The sequence below is a fragment of the Cavia porcellus genome, unplaced genomic scaffold (assembly GCF_034190915.1).
Source record: "Cavia porcellus strain 051 isolate PalLab524CR breed Dunkin Hartley unplaced genomic scaffold, mCavPor4.1 scaffold_15, whole genome shotgun sequence".
NCBI classification, from domain to species: domain Eukaryota; kingdom Metazoa; phylum Chordata; class Mammalia; order Rodentia; family Caviidae; genus Cavia; species Cavia porcellus.
This window is the reverse complement of record NW_026947498.1, coordinates 48,906,953-48,923,490: the sequence shown is the minus strand read 5'-3', so window position 1 is coordinate 48,923,490 and position 16,538 is coordinate 48,906,953. Positions and strand designations below refer to the sequence as shown.

Sequence of the window (16,538 nt, the reverse complement as noted above, 5' to 3'; positions counted from 1 at the left end):
GGCCTGGCTGGGCTTAGCTTGCATTTTCCCAGATTTGAGTACCAGAGCCACCCAACAGTAATCTAAACAATCAGTTTCTGTAAAATACTATCTTAAGGACAAGCGGAGCCCATAGAGAGACAAAAGTGCTTCTCAATGTGACACTGGCCAAGAACACAGTGGCCAAGGCCAGGGGTCTAAAGGTTCAACAAAGTCCTTATTAGATCAGCAGGATTTCTAGCCCAGAAAGAAGACACTCACAGGTCTCTAAAGAGTGACTTTGTTCTGTTTATTCTGTTAATTGTAGAAAAGTTACAATTAATGGTACTTAAAAAAGTACAACAGTCGCATACCTTGGGTTTCTATAAACCCACTTCAAAGTCAAACTTTCCTGCTTGCTACCCCATAAGATGACCTCAATCTGGCTGAGATACCCTCATTTTTGTCTATAAAATCCTAGAAAAGAGCCCTTTAGGCAACACATTCAGATCCCCTCCTGGATTTATTTGCCTGGGAGCCGTTTGCTTTGGTTTCACTGTAACTGCTCCTTTCAGCTTTCACTCTACAATAACCACTTTTGCTCAACCTCTTTTGACTTTCTACCGCGTAAGTCTTTTTGGATTGGGAGAACTCACCAGCTGGACATCGACAGTAACTTGCATTGGATCAGAGATGTGGTAATGGAGAATAAAAAAAATTGGTGGGGGAGAAATCTTCACCCATCTGAAAAACATGAAAACACTCTGCCTGAGGAACTTGATTCCAGGCCCCTCGCCAGTACGGATCCCATGTGGCTGAGCACATCTGCTCGGCTCCTCTCCTTCTCTCCAGGTCAGTAGCCAGCAAGTCCTTTGCTCCCTCTTCAAATGTATTGCAGTCGGTCTTAAACGGCAAATGTTACTTTAGCCAATGACAATATTATTAAAACATAGAATCTCCAAAATTAAAGAAAAAGCTTTTGTGGACCGTCTAATTCTTTCTTCACTTTATGGTAAGGATCTAGGTAATTTTGCCTATAATAGTCACAGACCATGCTTAATTTTTTAAAACTTTATTACAGTAAAAGATACATGACCATTAGCCCCTCTCAGAAGATTCCCCTTTGCTTCAGATACATTTGTCTCATTATTCTTGTGATTTCTGAAGCAGTTCTAGAAGTCTTCTTTGGTATCTTTAGTTGTGTTGTTCGGAGTAGATTCAAAACATTTACCTTTCATGGTCATTTTGACTTTGAGGAAGACCCAAAATTCAAACAGTGCTTTGGTTTCTGGTGAAAAAAGTGGATGATGATACACTGTAATGTTTTTATGACCCTGCATTTCTATTGGATGGCTTGGTAACAGCATTCACAGTACTGTATTTATTTTATTTACTATACCTTAAAGGCCCTGATGAAAGAAGACTTCCAGTACTGCTTCAGAAAATGCCAAGAACAATGAGATGATCTGTACGCAAAGTGAGGAAAAGTGATTTGAGCAGGTTTAATGGAGATGTGTCTTCTGCTATAATGAACTTTTAAAAATTGAAATATTCACCATATATTTTGATCACACTGTATATATAAACCAAAATTCAACAGTGTAGTTTAAAGTGCCTCTCCCAGGAAGAGAGGGGCAGAGTATCATTTGTATTCCATAATCCTTCCACTCAGCATACACTTTATGTGCTATTGATAGATTTACATAATTGATTGCCACAGGAAATAATTATTTTAAAACACAATTAATTTAATTACCAGCAGTGAAGTTTTTATCTATGTAAACTAGAAGACAAACAATCTAATGAACAGCTTAATCAAATTTCCAAATCAGAATTCAAGGTTCACCTTTCAGGAGGCTGGACAAAAGATTCCAATTCTTGGAAAAGACAAAACTGAGAAATATTAATTTCAAGCATTTGTGGTTTCTACCCTATCCACCATATGATAATCTTTATCTCAGACACCAGATGTTGTGCTACACTCAATACAGATCTCCTTCCTTGTATGTGTAATTTAATGGTAGGAATTTTTATCTATTGATCTAAGAGAAAGAGGAATATTCACAAGCATGTGTTGTGTACCACATAGCTTGCTAGACACATTTGTCTTTCCTCCATTTTAATTGTCACAAATATTTTATAATGGAAGTTAAAATGACAAAACCAAGATCACATAGCTGGCAGAGATTATAATGGGCTAAATAAAAGATGCCCTCCCTAAAATACATCCTTATCCTATTCTCTACAACTTGTGAATCTTTCCTTAAATGTCAAAAGGAATTTTGTAGATATGATTTGGTTAAAAATCTAAAGAGAGCCTAAAAAAAGAAAGAAAGAGAAAAACAAAAAGAATCAAGTTATAAAGTTGTACAATGTGTAGGTACAAACGCCCTAGAATGAATATGATCATTGTGTATGAACCTAAAATGTACCAATAAACTTAATTAATTAAAAATTTGTCCTACATTACCATATGACCCCTCTATGTGCTCATTTATATATCCTTTAAGATAAAAACAATAAAAACAGTGTTGTAGTCAGGGGTTGTGCAGAGAACAATTAAAATCAGGACATGGAATTTATAATATTATTTTATGATGGTCACCCAGAGTTAACACAAGAAAGTGCAGGAAATCTGCCTACAATACTAAAGACATAGAATATTTAGCCAAAGGCCTTAAACCCACAGCAATGTCCTACATGAGTCCAGATGAAAATCTAGAGCCCATGACAGTGCCTTCCATGAGTCCAGCTGGAAGTCTGGAGCCCACGAGCAAGACTCACTCCAGTCTGTTTTATGGATCCGTGCTGGGAAGGCCCAGAGGTCAATGGTGGAAGCTAGAAAGTCTATGCTAGTGGGTGAAGGAGCTGTGCTGGTAGGTTGAGGGTTCTACGCTGGAGCTGAAAAGTCACACTCACAACAAAGACCAAGGCCGTCCTGAAAAGCACCACAGCCATCCTCAGCGTCACAGAGGCCCTGAGCTTCTCCAACAATAAGTGCAGTTGAGTGCGTTCAAGGAAGCCAGGATGACGAGTTCATTTTGGAGACCAAGCAGCACACGTCTTCCCCTTTGTAGCCAGAAAGCAATGCTCAATGTACGGAGCAGAGCTTCTTCACCAGAACCAATGGCTCAAACAGCAACACCTAGAAGAACCCACTATGCCTCAACACTTCAAAGCATAGCTTCTCCTTCTCCATGTCTCTACTTATGCTGGCAACTTTCTTCAGGTGGAACATCTACGCTCAGCACCATGGTGATTTAATCTAGCTGGCATTAAGTTGATCACCAGTTTTTAATCTATAACAAACAGTGATACAGAATTTCAAAACAAAAACAAGATAGTAGATTAACAGTGGTTAATACATTATGTATTGCCATCTTCAAAGTAGCTGCTCAGGTTGCAAGAAATAAGTATGAAAAATTGATCAAAGAATATAGACACAAACTGTTTTTTTCAATGAGGAGAAATTAGTAGTATAATTATCTTAGCTATTTTTTTTCTTTTCCCTTCCTTTTCTCCTTTACCTTATCCCAGTTGTTCTTTCCTTTTGAGCAGTTTCTTCCCTTTCACAATATCTATTGCACAATTTGGATCTTACTTACTCTTTCAGTTTTTTGCACTAGGGAGATAATACAGTGTGTGCACATCTGATTTATTTCACTTATGAGTGTGGTCTCAAGTTGCATCCATTTACTTATAAAAGCCTCTAGCTTATCCTCCATTAGCATTTTATTATATAAAAATACCACATCCTTTATATCCACTCCTCAGCTGATTGGCATTTGGGTTCTTTCCAAGATTTAGGGATCATAAATTGTGCTGCTATAAATATGGGTGCACATATATTACTATAGTATGATATTTTTAATTATTCTGGGGAAAAAATAGAAAGGGAACATCTGGGATGGATGAGACTTCTAATCCTAGCTTTTTGAGGCATCTCCACACTGATTTCCACAGCGGGTTGTAGCAGTCTACACTCCCATCAACAGTGGAGGAGAGTTCCTTTTCCCCTATAGTCCTTCTAGCATTTGTTATTAGTTGATTTCTTGATGACAGACATTTTTTCTGGAATAAGATACAATCTCAGTTTTGTTTTAATTTTTATTTCTCAAATGACCAGTGATGTTGAGCATTTTTTCATATATTTATTTGCAATTTGTGTATCTCCATATGAGAAATGTGTATTCATCTCAGGTGCCCATTTTTGGATTGGGCCTTTGAATTTTGGGTGTCTCATTTTTTTTCAGATGTTCACATGTTCTACATACAAGTCTTTTGTCTGAGTTACATTTGGCTAAAAAATTTTTCCACTCTGTGGGTTGTCTTTTCACTTTGTTGATGATGTCTTTTGATGTGAAAAATCTTTTTAATAAAATGAGATGCCAGTTGTTATTAAGTATTTCCCATACAGTTTGAGTTTTTTCATGAACTGTTTGCCCCTGTGTCTTTAAGATTTTTACCTACTTTGTCTTTCAGTAGATTTAGTATTCTGTTTTAATATTTAAAACTAGACCTGTGTCTATCATCATGCACTAAACTAAAGATTTATATAATCTTAAATAATAAATTGTGAACAAAAAGAGGATATGGCCATGCAAACAGAGATTGATGTGAGACAGTCAGGTTCCAAGAACACCACCAACTGCTAGAAGAGAAACAGTGAAGAAGGGAATTTTTCCTGGAGCTTCCAGAAGGATCCACTCTTTCCTTTAAAATGAGGATAAATTGATATATTATTACCTGCTAAAAAGTATTCCAGATTTCTCATCTCCAAAAATGGAGAATAAATTGTTGCTTTAAGCCACTCCATTTGCAGTGATTTGTTGTATCAGTTATGAGAACTAAAGCAGAAGAATCCAGACCCAGATCTGCTGAGATCTGGAGCCTGAAGTTTTCCCATTACTTTACACTATCAGTGATTCAATTAGAGACATGGGAATTGAATGCAAAAAAAAAAAATTGATACCTTGTGCCAATTTGAACATTCATTCCCAAGATTTGGAACTTAGTATTCAATTAGATGATGGAATTATTGGTACAATTAATTCATTGGAAGCATCTCATTTATTGACTTTTGGCTTAAAAGCAAAAGCATCAAAGAAATTTACCACTTAAATTCACCTAGTCAGTAATTTTGACACATACAATTCCAAAACATACTTTCAACTCATATATTCAAATATCAAGCCAAAAGGGTTTTTGCTGTTTTGCTTTTGACTCATATTATTTAAAATGCCACTAATTTCATAAATCTAAGCTCACCTTTATCAACAATTTTACATATTTTTATTGATTTTTGTCTTATGACACTGTTAACCACATAGGAATCTAAGCACCTGGATTCTTTCTATCATTAGTGTCTTCTGCATTACTTAGCTCTTTGACATTGATCAGTCAACTGCCATCTCTGGGCCTCAGCCTCTGCCCTTGTAAACTGGAGCCATAGTAGAAGCTTGCAAAGCAAATCAACTCTAAGCTTTCTTCCAATTTTGAAGACAAAGTAATAGTAGCAAGACTTCTAAGAATTCAAATGTGCTCATTAACACAAGGTGCCACTAGAGGTCAGATTAAGTTTAGTAATCCTATCTAATCTGGGCTGCAGAGGCTTGCCCGAGATCCACGCCTTGCTTAGCAGGTCTGCACTTACTACATCGATTTCTGAATTTATGTCTCTAAGCCTTATGCCCTTCTTGAGTTTTAGACTTTTTCATCCTAATGTTTCTGCGTTAATAAATATCCACTCTAATGTTACAGAATAAGACAGGAAAATCTCAGGAACAAGAAATTACATTCATAAATCTGTACTTTGTGGTTGCTCTGTACCGAGTCCCTATCGTTCCTTGGTGCCTGAATGTCATTAATTGAATGTGTCATCTGAATCTCTGCCACTTCGTGTTTGCTCATGTTACTGTGTTAATCAATCAGTTGTACAGAATTGGAATCCTTGGGAGAATAAAACATTACCTGAAAATTCTTTGTGCATCTAGGTATAACCGTGACTGTGACGGTGAAAATGGCATCTGACTTGAGATAAAAGCACAGTGAAGTGTAAAGAAGTGAATGAAAAAAGCGAAAGGAATGAGAGGAGACACAGCATCCTGGGACCTTGGCAGCCACCAATCAGGAAAAGACTGAGACACAACTGCGGAATCAATAAAATTAGATGCTTTGTAGCTCTGTTTTTGACATGATTCTCCCCTTCTTCAACACTCTAGCTTTCTCTCTTCTCAACACCCCCAGTTAAAATCCTGTTCCCAAAAAGTATCAAAACACTCGGTTGGACTAAAATATACAAAACTGGTGATGATACGACTTTGCTCCCACTTACATTTTGCTAAAGAACACAACCTACTAAAGAATTCTAAAAGTAGAACATTATCAGCCAGAAGGACAGTAATTTGGGGCTACAGGGCAACATTTGCAAACTCACCTGCAGAGCTAAGTCCATAGCCAATGGCAAAAGCTGTCCTTGCCTCCCATTAATGCACACAGCCTAAATGACTAGACAGCCCTCCCTATGACCCTTTTCACCTCACAGCACTGATTGAACATTTAATGTACACAAGGTTTCCAGAGGTATAGGATTGTGGCCTGAGTGCCCAGGGATTTCTCCCTACATCATACAGTAAAAAAGTAGGTAGAAGCTATCTGGAGCCTCAACACCACATCCTTGGCATTGTCCTAGGGAGAAGGGACCCTTCTCCTTCAGCTGTCCTTCCTACCTGGTATTAAATGTTTGTTTGTGGTCACTGGAGGCACTGGTGCTCTGAAAGCATAGCAGAGAGGGTGGGGGTAAAGGGTCAAGATCTAACTAATGACCTCAGATATCTGTAATTTACAGACAGTTCTGTAGTACAAGAAGAAATTTCCTGCTGGCTTTCACTTAATAAGCCCAGAAGAAAATAAATCACAAAGTTCTGGGGACCTTTAAATTTCTAAGATGCTGGTGCTGATGTACTAACATTTGGGATCACAGCCTTGATAATGCTGTCTGTAGCTCCTTTATGGGTCAGTCTCACAGCTATAACTACGTTAAAATATAGCCACCACAGCAAGTGCTTTGATTCTTAGTAATAAAAAGTAATGCCTTGTATTTACCTATTAGTCAATAGTTTACAAACTGATTGAAAAATCCTTCATTGATCCTATAAGTTTACATATCATTATATACATATTAATATCTCATATGTATTTTTAGAGATGATAAGATACCACCTTCCCACTATCACCTCCGTCCTGAACCACCTGGCTTTGTCTGATACAGTGCCTGACACTTCCCAGCCCAAACACTTCCTTCTCCATCACTCAACTCCCCTCTCCCAAGCACTACCATTTTATAGATGCTATAACTGAGATTCAAATTTCCCATGACTACCACAAAAGCAGAAAGCATGCAGTGGAAGAGCAGGTCTCAGACTAGTTAAATGTTTGTGCCTTTAGTACCCTCACTGCATTGAATCTCTAAACAGCATTCAGTGCCCTGTTTTGCTGAATCATCTTTCCTTGAATTTCTTCTGCACTACACTCAATCTTTCTGTTGTCCCTGATCCCTTCTTCTCACTCTCCTTGGGATATTAGGATAGGATTGACTAGGACTCGCCCTGAGCCTTCTTATTACTCTATAGTCTCTTTCATTTATCTTCTTTATTCTCATAGTTTCAAATATTATTTCTTCTACATCAATTCTCAAACTCATGCTTCTAAGCCATAGTTGACTTTTTAATCCAAATATTCTCACATCATTTCTACCTTAATATTTCCACAAATGAATTTTTTCTTTTCTCACTCAATTTTACCTCTGCAGTCTTTCACATTTCAATATACAACACCCCCAGGCAACTGAAATTCACCTTAAAAATCTCCCCCTCTTTGTCCCTCACTCAACCAAAAAGAAATACTGCAGAATATTCAACTCTCATTTTTACCAACAAAAGGAAAAATAAAATTAAGATAATTTCAACACAAATATTTCTATTTTATTGTTAATGATTCTGTGTTTAGCATTACATTCATTTTTAGAGATATATATTGAAATGTATGAAGATGAAATGTCTGAGAATTGATTTAAGGTAATCTGACATGTAGCTCAGTACAGAGATAGAGACAGCATAATATGGATCATAAATTGGGCACACAATGTTCAATATACACTTCCGTCTTTGTGTTTGATAACTAAGGTTATGAAAAAAGTTCGTAGGTGGGTTTCCTCAAATAATATAAGAAATAAGATAAAATACACCTTATGCTTTTATTCTAAATAAATTGTTTGTCAACCATATTTAAAGGTAAAAAACTAGCAACTAAATCTGACAAGAAGTGCCCAAAATGACTGAAAGTCATCAAGAAGATCCTAGAAAATGTTTGTATTTTATGTAAACTAACTTAAAAGACATATCTTGCCTTAATTATATGGAGTCATATATTAAGTAATGATCACTAGAAAATCATCATAATTAAGATACAAGTAAATCATATAAAACGTGAATATAAATTTGACACTTTGTTTTAGTTGTACATAGTTCTGTCTACAAATCACATAAAATTTAAACACTCCATTATTCAAAATCAAGCAATTAAACCAAAGCAGATGAGGCCTAAATACACACAGTACTACAGAATGTCACTTATGGCATTTGTGACAGTTGTATTATCTTCCAGCAACAGCAAAAATGACTATTACATAACTGATTTTATAAAAACAAAATCTCAACAAAACTTTATAATGGTATGGGGTATAACCATAAAAGTCTTTTGGAACTTATCAAATACCCCCATTGTTCAATGACAAAGTACTTAAAAAGATATCAAACTTACAGAGGAGATGCCTTGTTTTCGTTTTCCAGGGACAAGTGATGCAAAGTTGCTGAACTTTTCTTCAATGATGTGCAACTATAAGTAGAATGCTTCCTTTCATATAGTTTTTAAATAAATAAATCTGCCTCTTCAAGTTTAAAGTGATGTTACACTTGTGATCTTTTGTTTGCTTATTTGTTCATTTGTTTTCATAATACTCATCCTAACTAGTTAAGGTGATATCCTACTGTGATTTTGATTTCCATTTCCCTGGTGATTAGAGATATTGGAGAGCTTGCCATTCACCTACTGTCCATTTGCATATTTTGTTTATAGAAATGTCAATTCAAATTATTTATGCATTTCAATTGGGTTACTTTCTTGTTGCTGGGTTGTAGGAATTTTCTATAAATTTTGATATTAACTAAATCAAATATGTGGTTTACAAATACTTTTCCCATTGCATGTGTTTCCTTTTCCATTTGATAATTGCCTTTGCTGTGCAGACTTTTTAATTCGATGTGGTTGCATCTGTCTATTTTGATTTTGTAGCATCACACAAAATTATAACAGCCAATTGTGTACTTCTTTTCACCTATAACATACTTCCACTAAAACCAGATACTGAAATCAACTATAATTAGAACTCTAATTCTGATCCATGATAATATACTGCTTTAAAAATATTTTATCAATATTATTGGCAAAGAATTATTTCTATCATTTGACTTATTTTAAATATGATTTATGTAATCTCATCTTTTGATTTCTATTGTTGTATGTATTTTATATCAGTATAAAAATAAGTTTGTATAAAATAAGTATACATTTCTGGGAGAGTTGACTAATGGGTTTGATGGGGTTCCTCCAGGATTCAAGTTGGAAGGTAGAAGTTTAATGTACTCTCATGTTTAATCTTCAAGTCTTCCTTCCCTCTGTTTGTGAAAGTAAAATTAACTTACATTAAATTTAAAACACTGAATTAGAGGTACAATGGATAGGGAATGTCATGAAAGTTCAGCACGGAGAGTGTATTTAATGTGTTTGCTGCCAGCCAGCCAGAATGTGGGTCTTAGTGTGTGGTGACTGATGTAGACTGAGAAAATTACACCTCACAGTAGAGTAGAGTTCACTGAAAAGGTAGATTTGTGCTCATATCAACGGAGAAACTTTTATGCCCATATCTTGTACTCTGTACAACTGCCTTAAAGATGACAACATGAAATTGCATTAGCTATTGTTATTGTTCTATTATTTTGTCATGAAATTTTGTTTTACTTTTTTCCACAAAATAATTTTTTAAAAAATTATGGCTATAGGCTAGGGATTTAGCTCAGCGGCATAAGTGCCTGCCTTGCAAGCAGGCAGTCGTGAGTTTGATCCCCGGTACCGATAAAAAGAAAAAAGACCAAAAAAAATTATGGCTATAACTTCTTAAATGGAGTTTTCTTTCCACTAACAAGTCCATATCTGCAGTTTAAAAGACACTGCTTGCTAAAGCTGTAGCCCATCTCAGCATCCCTGGCCACAACGCTATTCTATATATCTGCAAGTAGCATTGCAGTTCTCCTTTTTTAATCATATATATCCATATTTTTATTAGTTTGAACAAACTATCTTCCCAAAATTTACAAAACTTTGCTATTCCTAAAAATCTCAAAGGACAGACTATATATATATATATATATGAGTGAGATAAAGAAGAAAAAAGAGGCAATATAATGATAAGGCTTTCTGGTTCCAAGAAACACAAAGCTACGAAATGAGGATAAGATTAGTCACTAAAAACAGTGCATGCCATATACCAGGCACCATTTTTAACCAGTCGACACTTTCAGATATTATATGAAATTCTTCATTTAAAAATATTAGCTTGGCATGTTACTTGTATGAAAGTCAAAGAATTATCCATAGGATAAACTGGTTCCTGAACCAGAAATCCATAACCTGTGGACGGAGGATAACAGAGAAGAAAGAAGAGCTCACCTTGGGAAAGCCAGGAGTCAGAGGATGGATCTCATCTCTGTCTGCCTTGGAGTGGACTTGGGACAAACCCCACGATCTCCCTTAGCCTCAGCATCTTCACCTTCAAATGAAGTCCTCTGAAGACCTGCCACCTTCAACAGTCTAGAGTCTAAGGAGAAAAGGGGGAACCAAAGAAAACATTGGAAATAGAGGAATAGAAGCTGTCAATCCGAGGAAGCACAAAGGGAGTAAGAATAGAGAAATGTTGGAGTGCGGGGAAAGAACAGGAGAATTTAGAGACTGAGGAAAGGCTGTTGGTTGATGAGACTGGATTCGTGAACATGTCTAAAATGCTACTAAGAAAACAAACCTAAAAAAACAGAAAACAAACTGCTGCAAACATAATTATAGTGAAAGAGTATTATACAGGTTTTCTTTAAAATAAGATTAGAAAAGAACAACAATGGCAATAAGACCATAAGAACTCAAGACACAACATGAACGTAGAATTTATCACGTGAAGTGTAACTTTCTGTTTACTGAAACATTTTGCAGGAAGATGTGGCGAGTTAGTGACAAGATTTTCAAGGAGTGAAGCAAGCAGTAACAAAAAGATCCTGGGTTTTCTCAGAAAAGAAATATGCCCTGCTGGCTCAGAATTAAGATCTGAAAATATCTCCTGTGACTAGGTTATCTCATTCTGAATTGCTCAGTTTTTCTTCATAAATATGTTTGATATTATGAAGATTAAATTGTGGCCAGAAAATCAGGCATAAATGCCCAGAAAAGAATCAATTCTAAGAAGAATTAATATCCCTCCCCCGTCCCCTCCCCCTCTCTCTACTCCTTCCCCTCCCCCTCTCTCTCCCACTCCTCTTTCTGTCAAAAAGTTTGCAGTGAGCTGCCTGTAAAGTGGATGTCCAGCAGATGGCTCCTAACTTCCTTTCATGGATCACATACATCTGCCTCCTTCACGGAATGCAGAAAACTTGAAATGTCTGAAAGCATTTCCAGTCTTGTAAGAAAGGACTTTCCTGTGCAAACTTTTGCTCTTGATTTGTACACAGATTAGAACAGTGTTATTTTCTTTATCTCTTACTAAAGTTAATCACAAGGGCTAAGATAATTTACAGATGCATAGACCTCACCCTCAGAAGATGGGAGTCTGCATTCCCAAGCTTCCAGGGTTAGTGTAGGCGGCAGAAGTTTCTGCCAGCATGCATTTTGAGATGTTAGCCTGAGGCCCAGTGCCTCAGGAATTGCTTCTTTCATGATGAACACTGATTAGCTTCATGCATTTGAGAAATGAAAATGTCCTAGCCTAAAAGGATATTCTTTCATATCCAAGATATCTGAAGATTTTCCATTTCTGCAAGTTATTGGATAGTATTCCTGTTTTGTGAGCCAGGCATGACTGTTCCCTTTAGTCATCTTTTGTTATGTCTCACATCACTTTCCAGGTGGCAGGAACACCAGGCCTGTTGTGTGGCTCATTTCTCATCAGGAAGTTTCCTGTGCTGTTGATATAAGGATGCGGTAGGACCTTCCCCTTGGTAGTTACTGTGTCTTTTCATCACTCCACCTGCAGATGCAGCTGGAAAGTGACAGACCCACATCAGACCTTGTCTGTGTCCTCTTCAGCAGTGGAGGCGCTTCAAGACTAAAAGCCATACGGGATAATGACTGAGCGAGCTTTGTTACAATAGATTCTGTGGATGTTGCCTAGGTGTTACTCCTGCTTCAATGTTTACATCATCCAGGAAGACCTTTCTCTCCCTCCATGCTCATACTCCCCATACTCGCTCCTGCTCCAAACAATCATTTCACCATTGAAAGATGGTGATTTGAAGATGTAGATTTGAAAGAAAGATAAACTTGGAAACTAAAACCAGCATTTGAACTTCAAAATCATTTCCCTACATGAAAATCTACTGACCCATGCATCATTACACCTCTTCCCCGGTAGCTAGATCTTCAGGTTTTTCTGAAGGATTGAAGAAATATCCTTGGTTGTCATCACATAGCTCCTTTAGGAACTCTGTCTACATTGCTCTTGGATATGGACATGTCATTTACTACTCACCTCAACGAAATACGGTATGAGAAACTCTGGTGTCCAAAGTTCCATCTAGTAAGGACCACATCTGAGAGACCGTTCTCTCATGCCTCACCAATTGAAGCTCTGAAAGATGTGTAGACCCTCTTGCCTCTCAGATCCCTCAAGCAACCTGGAGCTGCAGCCAAAACTCCAAGCCTGATCCATAACCTGGGCACAGATTCAAAGAACTGCGCAAATCTTTCTCTATTCTGTGTCACTTCTGTCTAGTCTCACTCTTCCTCTAAACCCTAACAGGAAAGCAACAGTCTAGTGAATTCTTTTTTTTCTTCTGAAGCAACCAATATGGCCTAGTTAAAGCAAATAGAAAACTACATAAGGAAACAGTAGCACTAAGCAATATTTCAGAATGTTAGACCTCCACAGAATGAAAAGGGCCACAGGCTGGGCTGAGTGTCTCAGAGAAAGGAAGAAGTCTGGGAACATTTTGAGATAGATATTAAAATTCATACCAAGTGATCACATTTTCTTAAACATTTGCCTTTTCACAGAATGCAACTTCTTCATCAGGAAAACAATGAGATGCTTTTAAGCAGTAAAAAGAGCTTTGAAAAATGCTTACAAAAGAAAAAGTAATTGTAATAGCCCCATGAACCATCACTGTATGAATTTCTCACAGTGAATAAAGTTGGTATCATAATTCATTTTACAAATGAGAAAACAGAGGGAAAAAAAGATTCAGAATCTGATCAAAGTCACACAGACTTAGGCAGTGGCAGGGAAATAAGATGGGTTGTCAAAACTTGAAGTACATGGAAACACTTTCCCAAAATCTCATGACATGCTTTTTCTCTCATGACTAATCTTAATGACACAGTTTTTTCCCCAAAGTATAGGACTCTCGAATCTGATTTTAAAATATTGTGTGTGTGAGTCATTGACAGTAGTTATCTCCTTAAGAAAATGAAACTAGGACACAACTCAGCCTGAGAAAGTGGAAAGTAATTTTATGGGAACATACTTCCTACAGTAACCATAGAAGACTCTAAGTAAGCAGGGCTTCAATTTTCTCATCAGGAAAACATAAGCAGAATCATTTATGCCTCCATCATTTAACTCCCAAGAGTAGTATCTCTGCCCCAGGCCCCCAAGCCGTCTAGCAGGGCACATACTTGTGCTGGGGTTTGTGTTCCAGAAGTTGAGCGGGATGGGTGGAATGTATTACTGCCACAGGAAGAGCCAGGGCAGTGTCATTCCTCAGTCTTTGGAAAGCACCAAAAATCAGGCACAGGAAGTAGAGGTCAGCCGCTGAATTTAGAGCAGACAGGAACCCGGACGCAAGGACTGAAACCAGAAGCTGACGGAAGCACCATAGATTGGAAATAAGTCACAGGCAAATGTAAGCCTCCGTTCTTTACAAATGATTGCTCTTACTAAAGACATTATAATTTACAAATCATCACCAAAGTAAAAATTTCTTTTTCTAAAAAAAATTTTATTTTTCAGTAAGAATAGTACATGTCTTAGGAACATGCCTTCTAATCTGATTTTCCCTCAATATACTGTGACTAGTTTCTATTATTTCTCAACCTAGAGTAGTTTTGGCTTTGCCGCACTGCTCCTTTGCCTAACGTGACAAAGGAAAACTACTGTGTAATAACTGTTAAGTTGATGGCCACTTCCCGTGCTGGCACACTTTTACCCTGCCTCTGCCTAAGTCTTTTCAACACACTGACTTTTACCTGCCTTGGCCACTCTTTCCATAAACAGACATTTCTTTTTGCCTTTCTCAGTATTTCTCCAGACTTCCACTCATTCCTGGCTTCGTTTTCTGACTCCCTTTATAATCAGCGAGCCCTTAGAAACACTGCTTCTCCTCTTGGTTTTTGTCCCTGTTAGCCTCTTTTCTTATCCTTGCTACTTTAATTGACACACAAAAGCTGAACAGGAGTACTATGTGATAGACTGCTTTAGAGTCTACACTTGAGGGAGGTCGTGTAGTACTGTACTTGTCTTTCTCTGCTTGGCTTATTTCACTTAGTACAACAATCTCCAGTTCCATTTATATTGTCATAAGTGACAAGATTTCATCCTCTTTATTTGCTTAAAGGATATTACATTGTGCGTATAACTTGCTTTATTCATCGCTCGGTGGACCCTTAGGTTGTTGCCATTTCTTGGTTATTGTGAATAATGCAGCAATTATCTTTGGAATGCAGATGTCTTTTCAGCACACTGACTTCATTTCCTTTGGGTCTAGTAATGGGACTGCTGGATCCCAATGTAGTTTTAGTTTTAATTTTTTGAGAAACATTCATATAATTTTCCATAATAACCATATTAAATTTACAATCTCATCAACAATGTGCAAGTATTTTGTTTTCTCCACATTCATTTTTTTGTCTTTATGATAATAGCTTCCAACTGGAGTGAGATAATACCTTGCTATGAGTTTAATATGCATTTCTCTGATAATTAATAATGTTGCCCATATTAATAATGTTGACCAATTTTTCATATAGCTGGTAGCTATTTATATATCTTCTTCTTAAGAAATGTCTATTTCACCAGGGATATGGTTCAGAGGCACAAACTCCTGCCTGGCAAGTGTGAGGTCATGAGTTCCAATCCCTGGTACCAAAATAAAGAAAAAGTAACAGAAAGTAAAAGATGTCTATTTAGATCTTTTATGCAGTCTTAATCACATTATTTTTTCTGTTGTTTCAGTTCTTTATGTGTTCTGGACACTAATCCCTTATATACATATAGTTTGCAAATAGTCTCCATTCTGTAGATTATGTCTTTATTATAGTTTACTATGCCACAAAGAAGTTTTTTATTTCTATATAATCTCATTTGACTACTTTTGCTTTTGTTCCTGTGCTTTGAGACTCTTATCTCCCTCCCCCAAAAAATCCTTGTTTATTCCAATGTCCTGAAGTATTTCCCCCACTTTCTTCTGGTAGTTTTATAATTTTATGTCATACATGTAAGTATTTAATCCATTTTGAGTTGACTTATTTTACAACTGTTGAAATATAGATGTATTGGTCAGCTTTCTTGTCACTGAGGCAAAATACCTGACAAACTACTACAATTTAAGGGTTGATTTTAGCTCACAGTTTAAGAGATTTAAGCTTATGGTTTAGGGCAGGGACATCATGCAGAAAATCATGGCAGAGTAATGATACCTACTTTATTCATATTGGACAGCTAGGAGAGCACCATGAAGCACTAGATAAAGATATATCCACCAAATCAGCCTCCAATGATCATCTCCTCTAACTGGTCCCACATCCTAACATCACATTCAGCTATGAACATTAGTGGATTAATCCACTGTGGGTACAGTGCCCACTGCTCTAATCACCTCTCTTAAGTATCTTTGAATTCAGTCAGACTAGTTTCATTCATTTTGAAGAAGGTATCCAATTTTCCCAGCACCATTTATTGAATACATTCTACCTTCTCAATACATGCCCTTAGCACCTTTGCTGAAGACCAGTTGGTTGTAAATATGTGGGTTTACTGATAGGCTCTTTATTGTGTTCCACTGGTCCAGGTGTGATTTTTATGGCAGTACCATGCTGTTTTGGTTACTTCAGCTTTATAGTACATTTTGAATTCAGTATAATGTCTGCTGCTTTGTTCTTTTTGTTTAGAATTTCTTTCAATATTCTGAGTTTTTGTAGTGCCAAATAAGTATCAATCTAGTTTTCTGAAAAAATGCCATTGTTATATTGGTAGGAATTGCATTAAA

General features: G+C 36.9%; 1 long non-coding RNA gene across 1 annotated transcript in view; it reads right to left on the bottom strand.

The window, feature by feature from the left end:
• Positions 1-614: 614 nt before the first annotated feature.
• LOC134470572 (uncharacterized) overlaps positions 615-16,538 on the bottom strand; it is a 41,742-nt gene continuing 25,818 nt past the window's right edge. The window contains exons 3-4 of the long non-coding RNA XR_010039512.1: positions 10,744-10,891; positions 615-702 (exon numbers count right to left, since the gene is read on the bottom strand). This is a non-coding gene — a long non-coding RNA (uncharacterized LOC134470572). The remainder of the gene's footprint in view (positions 703-10,743; positions 10,892-16,538) is intronic.